This window comes from Gouania willdenowi, chromosome 19 (genome assembly GCF_900634775.1).
Source record: "Gouania willdenowi chromosome 19, fGouWil2.1, whole genome shotgun sequence".
NCBI classification, from domain to species: domain Eukaryota; kingdom Metazoa; phylum Chordata; class Actinopteri; order Blenniiformes; family Gobiesocidae; genus Gouania; species Gouania willdenowi.
The window spans coordinates 12,702,660-12,714,648 of record NC_041062.1 but is presented as its reverse complement, the minus strand read 5'-3'; the positions used below and the strand labels follow the sequence as shown (position 1 = coordinate 12,714,648).

At 36.4% G+C, this 11,989-nt stretch overlaps 1 pseudogene; it reads left to right on the top strand.

The window, feature by feature from the left end:
• Positions 1–285: 285 nt before the first annotated feature.
• Positions 286–10,928, top strand: LOC114481732 (glucagon receptor-like; annotated as a pseudogene).
• Positions 10,929–11,989: the final 1,061 nt, after the last annotated feature.

The following is an 11,989-nucleotide window of genomic DNA, read 5'->3' as shown; positions in this document are numbered from 1 at the left end:
TTTGGTTTTCAATAAAAATGTGAATTCAGTTCCAAATTCCCCATTCTTGTTTGTCATTTTTAAATTTAGAGAAATACTTTTTTTTAAATGATCAGTTTTCACTTTCCATTGCTTTTATTTTTTTATTTTTCCAGTAATCAAAAGGCAAATTTAAGGGAAACTGTCTGAAAGGACTGCACTGTGCTTTACAGCAGTGTCTGGTAATGGAATTCCAACATAATCATAATGATCAGGACTTTGTGTTTCAGTCTGATTGAGAAGGTTTGAGGTTTGGTTGCACAGAGCACCAGCTCCCTTTGTGCACAAACCTTTTCAGCCTCACTTCATGCACACCGATGCTTCCAGCTGCGCACCAACACTCTGCATCTGTCACTACAGCTTTCCGACATCTGGAGGAGCATCGCACTGTAAGTAAAGGGATTTTTCATTTAGTCTTTGATATGTTTGAGTCCTTTTATATACAGTACATTGTAGCATGAAAGTATTTATTGAAATTATGTGCAGTGTAGTATTATAGCAGATGTTTCATAACTACAGGAATTATTTGTTTCTCAAAAATTGGGAATTTAAATTAAGCATTTAATGTTTATAGATTATATGAAAAAGGGGCTTTTTTTTAATTGTGTGGTTTATCTTTTCTGCTTCATTTACACTTATTTGCTCATTGTACAGAGCAGTGGAAATGTTCATATGATATTTAAATGTAAAATTCCTTGACTATTTTAATGCATTTTTTCATAATTGGTCAAATTCAGAGTCAGATAGTCGAAAAACACATTACCAAGTGCTTCACATTTTTTGTTGATACAGAATAAAGGGGCAGCTGAGGCTGAGCACATTCTACAGGTGTCTGCGATATGATGATCCCTTCAGTTTAATTTTTAGAGATCCTGGTTTAGGCTCTGGTTTCCTGTATGGTGAGCAAAGCAGTGGAAAGCAGGGAGGATTTATTATAAAATGCTTTTACGCTGCATGTGTAACACTTTGCTTCAAAGATTTTTTTTCTAGCACTGAATAAAAAGTGCACTTTTGCAGACTGAATTTTCATATAGTGGTCACAATTTTTCAGGTGACTTTATAATTTCAGTCATATCAAGAAGTCTCTCCAGCTTCATGTGAGAGTGTCGTGACCTCACCCTCACGCTACCACAGGTGACAGTTACCAAATGCCATCCATTGACGGCACAGTGACAGCTGACCCCGAGGTAGTAGAACCCAAACCCTGCTTTCACCACATGTGGGGCCATGCCACACCCTCCTTTTAAAATATCACTTCAGAATGAGCCACGCAAGAACACAGCATGGCAACTGAGCCCGGGTTTTTTATTTATTTTTTTGGCAACAATATTTATGTTTCTATCTTTAATCACAAATCACTTTTTTGTTTTTTAAATAATATATATGAAATAAACATCTTTTTATCATCTTTCCGTGCGCTGTAAAAACATTTGAAAGCCATTAAGAGTCTAAATGAGTAATTGCAAGTTGTCAAAAATTAAATCAAACGTTTTTTGCTATTTCGTAATAACACTCATTTTAGTTGTCAAGAATCAACTTATTTATCTTTTATTTCATATTACTGTGAAAAATTGTCAAAGCTGCCAAATACAAACTTGACATATAACCGATCATTTTCTTTGATGTTCTAAATGCAAAATATCAATCATATTTAGATATACTACTTGTAAACATTAGCAAATATACTGTCATAAAGATTTGGAAGAAAGAAGAATCAAGGCTTTGTGCAGTTTGATGTAACTCAATATAATAATAGGCATTGAAAAGAAGTGTCATCATTATCCCTGTTAAGCAAAGTACACAGTAATATGGTGTTTCAAGAAATAAAAGAAAGTCTTTGACATAAAGGGTACCCAATTTGCTATACGCACTTTTTCACAGAAGACATTTTGCATAAGCAAATGTAAAGTGCACAGTGGGAGAAATCCATTCTTTTTTTAATAAAGAATAGATTCTGGCCACAGTTTTACTCGTTATGTCAACGTGACATTTAAGTGGAAAGAAATATGTTATCACTCACTTTAAAGTCATTCATCATTAAAAGGTACAAGTGCCACAACAGGGAGAGTGAGTTTGATTCATTCACCATTTCCAAATGCTTCATTAATGGGTTTTTTCTTCTTCTTCTTAGCTTTTATTAAAGGAAATATGCTGTATATATATATATATGTATATATATCGCACGCTTTAAATTACCATATCTAATTGAAAGTGTCATTATCTGTCTCAGACAATATTTGCACTATTAAAATAAATCTAACAGTTTTTAAATGCTAATATGTTGTAATTACAGTAATTTCACCCCACACGTGAGAAAAGCCTTCGAAGCAGGAATTGTTTTTAGACAGCTTCGAAACCAGAGCAGAGGAATACTCACAGCCTGAGTGAAGAAAAAAGCTAATACAGCAGATTCTGATTAAAAGAGAAAGGTCAGCATGCAAACTGAGTTTTCAAACCTCACGTAGGACTGCTTTTCCTCTATGTTGAATATTTTTTTTTTACAAGAGAAGTTCTCAACGTCTGAGTCACCACCCAAAATTGTGCCAATTTGGATAGATTTCAAATACAATTTTTAATTATTTTTTTTTTTATTATTTAGATTAAATTAGATTTCTTTAATTTTTTTAACTTGCAGTTCATTAATTAGTTTCAAATGTGTTTTTTTGGAGCATTTTCAGATAGTATATAAACATGCACTGTCAGTATACAATGAATCAACTTTTGTGTGCTCTTAAAACAGACAACAAACAATACCACTCACTGAACAAAACTACATCAACAAATGATTGAAGTAAAAAAGATTGAGTTAAAAAAATCACGAAAGTAACTAAGGCATTCATTAATTCAAGTTTTTTTTTTTTTTTTCCTAGTAAAATATGTGCCAACAGTTACAATAGTGCATGTGACATTGATCACTGATATTCCAGAGTAAAGTGATTGTTAACGTGTTTACAGTATAAGAATTATACTACTAATAAATATAATTTTACTAATATACAATTATCCTCTTCACCTTAAAAACCAGCAAATCTTCACAACCAAGTGCATGTTAATTGTGTTTTAAAAAGTATTCATCTTTGCTCTGTTTTACCTCTAGGCTTGAAGAGATGATTACGGCGTACAGCAGGGTTGCGTTATTCTGCCTCATATTTCTCAAACTGCCAAAGGTCAGTATAAATAATTTACCACAAATTAATTAATCTTGAGGATTCTCTTTTTTGTAAATTAAGCTCAAAGATCTGTCGTTTCTTTAATACGTTTAACAGTTTGAAGTGGTCAAAGGCAAGGTGTTGAAGGAGACGTACTTGAAGTGGGTACAGTATAAGAACAAGTGTGTTGAAGTTATTCTGACTGAGCCACTGCCTGAAGGTATGAAAAGTTTTTGTGAAACGTTGTGAAGTACAGTCAGTCCTAATCATATGCAAATGAGAAAATGTGAACGCCTTTGTAGCAGTGGTAAAACAAAGCTTTTCTTGCCTTTCTGAATCCATGAGAAATGTTTAACAAGGGAATACATTTTGAAAATATTTATATTTCAGGAAAAACCTATTCAGCAAATGTCCTTATGTTTAAACCAGCAGAGAAATCGCTACTGCGACCTAGCATTATTCTAACATTGCCTTTATAGCGTTTACTCACACAGCTTAGGACATGCAGTCTATTCTCTTCTCCATGTGCAGTCAAATAACATTTAGTATAAAATTAATCTTTTTTATTTCAGAATATTTAATTCAACTCATTAGGACCAATGCTACTAAGTTACAGTGTTGTATTTGATACAGTCAGAGGTTTACAGAGCACTGATACATCCTACTCAAGTACAAGTACTGTTACTTGATTGAAATTGTACTCAAGTACAAGTCATACATAAAATATTCAAGTAAAAGTAACAAGTTCGGATGAACTACAGCCGGGCCCGCAGAACGTCTTCACACCAAATAGCATACCACATTCCTGAGAATTCAGTGAAATGACTCAGGTCTCAGAGAGGCTCTTGACATCCGCTCATAGAACATCCATGTCAAATTACAGCCTGATTCAACGAGCATTAATGAAGGAGTAGTCCCTTCGGGCCTGTGTGAGGCATGATCATAATCTACGTTGAATTACCTTTGAAACAATATATCACACGACTATGTTCCTATAAATTTGGAAATTACTGTAAATGCGGGGTGGGCTTCCGGGCCCCATTTTTTAAAAAAAAGGGCTCCGAGTGTCTCATCATATTCATTCATAGAGTATTCATACCAAACTGCATTCCGATCTAACGAGAACTAACGGAGGAGTAGTCATTTGAAAATGGGGCCCCCTGGCAGCTTAACTATCACAGCAGCTAACTATAACAGCAGCTAACTATCACAGCAGCTAACTATAACAGCAGCTAACTATCACAGCAGCTAACTATAACAGCAGCTAACTATCACATCAGCTAACTATAACAGCAGCTAACTATCACAGCAGCTAACTATAACACCAGCTAACTATCACAGCAGCTAACTACAACAGCAGCTAACTATCACTGAAGCTAACTATCACAGCAGCTAACTATAACAGCAGCTAGCTATAACGTCAGCTAACTATATCAGCAGCTAACTATAACGCAGCTAGCTATCACAGCAGCTAACTATCAACAGCAGCTAGCTATAACGTCAGCTAACTATATCAGCAGCTAACTATAACAGCAGCTAGCTATAACGTCAGATAACTATCACAGCAGCTAGCTATAACGCAGCTAACTATAACGCAGCTAACTATCAGCAGCTAGCTATAACGTCAGCTAACTATCACAGCAGCTAACTATAACAGCAGCTAGCTATAACGTCAGCTAACTATATCAGCAGCTAACTATAACGCAGCTAGCTATACGTCAGCTAACTATCACAGCAGATAACTATAACAACAACAGCTAGCTATAACGTCAGCTAACTATATCAGCAGCTAAACTATAACAGAGATAGAGATAAGTCACATAAATAAGGCAGTAGATAGTCTAGGATACAGAGCTACGACCAATCAGCTAGCTATACCGTCAGATAACTATCACAGCAGCTAGCTATACGTCAGCTAACTATATCAGCAGCTAACTATAACAGCAGCTAGCTATAACGTCAGATAACTATCACAGCAGCTAGCTATAACGTCAGCTAACTATATCAGCAGCTAACTATCACAGCAGCTAACTATAACATCAGCTAGCTATTATCAGTCACACACGGTTTCACAGGTAAGCCAGGTAAATCCAATCTTGTAACAATATCCCCCAAAAAAGTGGAATATAGCATTCCTTCACCATCAGCTACGTAGCATTTCAAGGTGAATGTATCAGATTCCAATGATTTAGCTGCTGAGCAGGGAGATGCAGTGGCAGCCATCTTGGAAAACTTAACCTGGTTGGTCGGCTATGAAGTGATGCATTTGATTGTCATTTTTTTTTAGTTTCACAATGTCCGTTGATCATTTTAAAATTGTATTTATTTATTTTGTTGCACTGAATGGCTTAGATTAAAAGACTACCAGTGACATCATCAAAGCTTTGTTACTGCAGCGACAATTAACGATGTACAGAATCATATAAATAACTTTTTTCATATTTCACTCCTCCTCAACAATCACAGTGGCAGCAAATATGCACTCTCCTCTGCTTTAAACCTTGTTTTCCTCCTCCTTAATCAACCAAACATCTGCCGCTATGTTTTAGTGGGTTCAATATGCTGTCAGATTAATAATCAGCTAGGTCATGTGGGTTGTCCAATCAGGATTCAGAGTTGGCTTGTTTCCCCGACAACCCCTCTCGCTCTTCCATTGCGTCATTGGCAATTTATTCATTCCTAATCATGCAGAAATCAATAATCTATGCTTTTGGAGTATACTGTTCTATTCAGAGTGTAAGATACTTTTCTTAAGATGTATTTTTTTATTGTTGTTGTTCTAGTGGGGTTGTTCTGTAACAGGACATTTGACAGATATGCCTGCTGGCCAGATGCACCTGCTGGTCATATGATCAACATTTCATGTCCTTTTTACCTGCCCTGGTACGATAAAGGTAACCGTGAGCCTAAAGTGAACTTTTGTGGGATTCTGTTTGTGACGTGAGTGTGTGTTTAATGTGTAGTCAGCTGTATATCAGTATTGTACCGTACAATGTCAATAACATTTCCATTTCCATTGTCCTCATTCATACTGGAGTTATTTATATTTTGAGGAGAGCCGCGGATGTCTTTGCGATGCAGCCCAGGTGATCACATTCACCTTTTGCCAATTTAGAACCTTTCATTATCTTTACATAAATATTCTAGAAATAAAGTAGTGTACAACTTAAAACTTATTGATGGAAATCAGTGACTTTGACACCAATGTGCTACCAAACTGTTCACATTTGGGCCCAATAATCCGAAGAGAAAGCTCAAAAACTCACATTTGGATAAACTCTCACCTAAATAATTATTTAGAAATAATATATATTTGAGCTTTATTGATTCAGTTAGGTCAGAAGAAAACTAATTATTCTTATTTTCAGACCTAGACCTAAAAAAATTAAACTAAAAGCTAACCAAGCCCATAATGCAGCTCTGATTATTGCATGTTGCTGACAATGTAAAGAGCCTATAGTGGCAATAAAAGCACAATATATAAAACGCCCTTCAAAATTTTAATTTGATTTTGAAAGCTGCTATGTGTAATTTGAATGTATTTTTATTATTTGAAAATAAAACAAAATCAACTTCTAAACAGTCAGACACCATTTTCTGTTTAAAAAAATGCGTTTTGTTATTCTGGCATGTCAATCTGGTCATATTTTATCATTACTTAATTTTATTATTCACACACATACAGTATATATAGGCTACTGTCTCTCCATAGCGGCAGATCATTAGTCATAATGAAAGTTGGCAGGAATTGACTGGAATATTGATTATTATCCAGTTTCAAAGGGTGTTGTGCGAAGGCGATGTGGCTCCAATGGCTTTTGGGAAAGAGACGACCAGGGGAACGTGTGGAGAGACATCAGCGAGTGTGAGGAGGAAAAATTGGTCACATCACAGGAGGTATGGGAACAAAAATCAAGCTCAAGCATGGCATTTCCATATATTTACACCCAAAATGCTTTTTCCGACAGCTCCTTTTGAATGGGTTAAATATAGATAATCATTTTTACGCACATGAATACGTCAGTCATAGACTTGTTTTCAGTGGTGAATTGCAATCGTCTGCAAATGAACACGTACTGAAACATTTTATGGTTTTATTTTGAAGTGTTTATTTTGGTAATAATTTTCAGAAATACTGCCCCCCTCAGTTGCTAATTTTTAAGAAGAACTTCTTCGTTATTATATCGTCTTTTTTTCTCGTCATAATCTGAGCTACTGGTTACTACCCAGATAGCACGCATACGTCTCGCCGATGTCGGCCTCAGATCGTGCATCGGCATTCTATTCCTAATGCGTCATTTTGTGTATTTTGTTCACACATAATAAGCTATTTAGTGGTAATATATTGTTTTTTTTGTTGTTGTTGTGATATTGCCATATTTCTATCAGATTTCAGTAAATACTCTACTATGGATATGGAGATATTTATACTAATTGAATTACCTGAGGTAAATAAAGGTTAATGTAATACATAATACGTCTCGCCACTGCAACTTAATCATCGTGCCGATGTATGTGTGTATCAGGGGAGCTGATTTCTTTCTTCTTTCTTTCTTTCTTTCTTTCTTTCTTTCTTTCTTTCTTTCTTTCTTTCTTAAGATAACACCTTTCAACATGCAATTTTGCATCAAATGAACAAAATTGTCATATGAGTATAAATACTACACTATATGTGCACATACAGGTATTTTAAAGGTGGCTCTTATTTTTTTTTCTCCACAGATGTGGATTCAGCAAATGATGCTGACCTTCAGGGTGTTGTACACCGTGGGCTATTCCGTGTCTCTCGCCACACTTGTAACAGCACTTATTATTCTTTGAGCTTCAGGTGAGTCATGTGATTTGCTTCTTTATTATTTTATTGCTAATCAGTCTATTATACAATACATAAAGGAACGATTACAATGAACAACTTATTGTACTGGGTGCGTTGAAAAGACTTTCTTTTACCAATTGAAAACTGCCCTTTTCTGTAGTATGTATATTTAATGTTCCACTGTGTTTTATAAAGCACACTCACCCAGGTAACTACATAGAAATCCTCAATAGCGAAATTACATTTTTTTTGTCATTGTTTCATCTGAAAGGAGATTGCGTTGCACCAGAAACTACATCCATGCAAACCTCTTCCTTTCATTCATCTTGAGAGCTGCAGCCGTTATTATAAAAGACAGAATGCTGGACCAACAATGGGGAAAAGAAATTCTGAATAGCGCTGACGTAAAGGAGATACTCAGTTATGAGGTAGTTGACACACTATGTTATATCAAAGTTAAGTGCAGTCTCACAGAGAATGGTTTAATTCCAACTTCTCCATAGGTCGCGGTCGGCTGTAAAATTGCACAGGTGATGATGCAATACTTTGTCCTGGCCAATCACTACTGGTTCTTTGGAGAGGCGATATATTTGTACACAGTGCTCATTGCCTCTGTGTTCATCGACAGCAACAAATATCTACCCTACATCTGTCTTGGCTGGGGTAAGAAAGGCCTTCATTGAGCTCTCTGAAGCCCATTGGCTGCTATTATGAAGGAAACACTTCATCAAACCGTGTCAAAAAGCAAATACAGCTCATGTTCTAATTTTTCTAACACGATTACCATCCAAAGGGCGCACGGTGGCTTAGTGGTTAGCACGTCCGCCCCACAGCAAGAAGGTCCTGGGTTCAAGCCCTGGGGTGGACTTGTTCTCCCCGTGCTGCGTGGGTTTCCTCTGGGTCCTCCGGCTTCCTCCCACAATCCAAAAACATGACTAAGGTTGATTGGAGTCTCTAAATTGCCCATAGGAGTGAATGAGAGAGTGAATGGTCGTCTGTGTCTGTGTTGCCATGTGATGGACTGGCGCCCTGTCCAGGGTGTACCCCCGCCCAGCGCCCTATGAGGGCCGGAGATTGGCACCGGCAGACCCCCGCGACCCTGTTAAACGGGAATAAGCAGGTATGAAAATGGATGGATGGATGGATGGATGACCATCCATTAGGTAGATGTATTTAATGCAGAGTATACTCTGAATATGCTGGAGCTACAAACAGGTTCCTAAGTGGATAAAGCAGCTGAATTATGGTACAAAGATGTGTCGTCTTTGATTTGCATTTCATGCAGGGACTCCCCTATTTTTCGTGGTTCCCTGGATGGTGATGAAGATGTTGAAGGAAAACAAAGAGTAAGGAACACATGTATTTACTTTTCTTTTGTTAGGCTACTAGCCATGTTAAGCCTTGACCCCCATCATAGAAGAACAAACACATATTTCTATTCCACACAGTTGCTGGGCTGTCAACGAGAACATGAGCTACTGGTGGATTATTCGCTTCCCTGTTCTTTTTACCTCACTGGTGCAAACACCATTCATTGTACTTCTTTTAAACCTGTTTTTTCTAAATGGCTGTAACATGATCCCTTTGTGTCTGTCATCAAAGGGTCAATTTCATCATTTTTGTGAAGATTTTGAGGGTCATATTTACCAAACTACGAGCAGAAACCAGAATCAGAACCCTGATTTCAAACTTCGGTAAGTTGTTGCTTTTCAGTGACAACTGATCTGTTTTAATGAAACTTCTTTTAAAGAAATAAACAAACAATCTAGCTTTTTTCAAGTCTTTCCTCTATGTTTTCCATGTAGGCTTGCCAAAGCAACCCTTACCCTCATCCCTCTATTTGGTATCCATGAGGTCATATTCATCTTTGCCACTGATGAACAGACGACCGGTACTTTACGCTACATAAAGGTGTTCTTCTCCCTTTTTATAAGTTCGTTTCAGGTAAGTTCAATTAAAACCCTATTGTGACAATGAAAATGCAACGGTTCGTAGTTTGAGGGTCAAAGAAGCAATGTTTCATCATTTTAAGCCAGATAATGTAAACCTAAAGCTATTTTAGGGTTTGGACAGAGCAGCCATATGCTTTCCATCCTGCACTGCTATTATACTATGAATTTTCTATATATTTAAACAAGTATAAATATCATTGTATAAATATATAACTGCGAAAATGACAAATGACTTAAAATCTGGTTTTATCTGCAGGGATTTTTGGTGGCTATACTCTACTGCTATGCCAATAAAGAGGTTTGTTGTTTTTATTTTATTATCATAATTTACTTTTTTTGATTCAGTGTTAAAGAGATAATGTCTCGCAATGTGTTTTAATCCAGACATTATAAGAAACAAACATCAGGGAAATGTTTTGTTGGAGAGTTTAGTATAATGACAAGCTTTTGCAAAAAAAATACAAAAAAAAAAGACAGATAAAATTGTTTGAAAAAATATTTAACAGATAACATGCAATTACGTTTTGAATCACTCACAGGTGCAAGCAGAGCTGAGGAGAAAGCTGTGCTGCTGGGGAACACAGACAGATGTATGCTGTGCACAGTGACTAGTGTGCTCTTTCTCTGCAGTGCCAGAGCACAATAGATCCTCTGTGTCAGTGATCAGGGCAATTCATGACGGGTCACCAGTTCCTCAAAGTTCTCAACATCTTGTCCAAGCCATTTCCTCACAGTGCGATGCTTCTGTTTCCTGTCCACTGAAGATAAATGAGGACAGTTCCTTACATCATGGGGACTGGGGCATCAAAGGACATTTGCCTTCGATGGGGCTGGTTTCCTTTCTCATTCATCTCAAAGACCCTGTGGATACTCTGCCAAATGTTGTAAATGCACAGTGAGACTGAATACAATTATACACATATGGGCCAATACTGGTATTGGGTATTGCACTCAATACCAAGGCTGTACTCGTGCTTGTAAAACATGCTCCAATACCACAGTCCGATACCAATGGTGTAATTGTAGCCTAAATCAAAAATATGAAATTTATCATTTAAGTTTGATTGTGAAAGAACAATCGGCTGTGTGAAATAATTCTAATGTCTGCAACACTTTGAATGTTCATAAAAGTACAGAAAAAACAAATTTTAGTTTGGAAAAAAAGTTTTTAATGAAAAGTTTAAATGTCAAGAAGTTTATTTGAAACAAAAGAACAATTATAAGATCAAAATTTTGTTTATTTTCATTATTCATAGAACCTGTATTGACAAAATTAGGCATTTATATCAGTAAGCTACTTATAGTATTTGTACTCGTTCTGAAAAAAGTGGTTACATAATTATTGAGTTTATTGTTTTTATTTCCAAGTTACATTTTATGTGAATTATGAAAATGTGTTTGATGGTATCCAAAAGTAACAATTTTATGTTGAAGAAAAAAATATATGTATTATTGTACAACAGCATAGTATAATGTCATTAATATTTAGCAGTCATCTTTTGAGGCAGTTTGTAGACCTGTGAGCAAAATGCTACTCATTTAAATAGTCAAATGATTCGTTTAAACTGTTTTTATATGAACCAGAAAAAAAAGTAAATACTTATATGTATTTTATGAACAGTAGAATTAAAAAAGAGTTGCAGTGTATTTTCCATTAAACTTTATTTTGGAAATGTGGTGCTTTGCGAGATGATTCTGAGTCTGATGTCTTGTTTTAAACTTCATCCCCCATAACTCCCCGCTCCAAAATAACGTTGTGACGTTGCACTTGACCAGCGAGCATTGCCAGATTGGATGAGTTTCTAGCGTTTAAAATCATAGCATTTAATTTGCATTGTAACTGGGAATATCTCAATCAGAACCTGTTTTAGGATGACAAGGAAACTGTACCTCTAGGTCCTATATATTGACTCAGTGACCAGCTAAGTCTAAAAAATATTCAGAGATTTGCAGGTTGCAAAACGGGAAAAGTTGCAGCTAAACCTGGGCAACTAGGCTATCACGGCAGCGGCGGCTGTAGCGGGAAGAACGTCACTGCTGCTGGGAAACAGCTG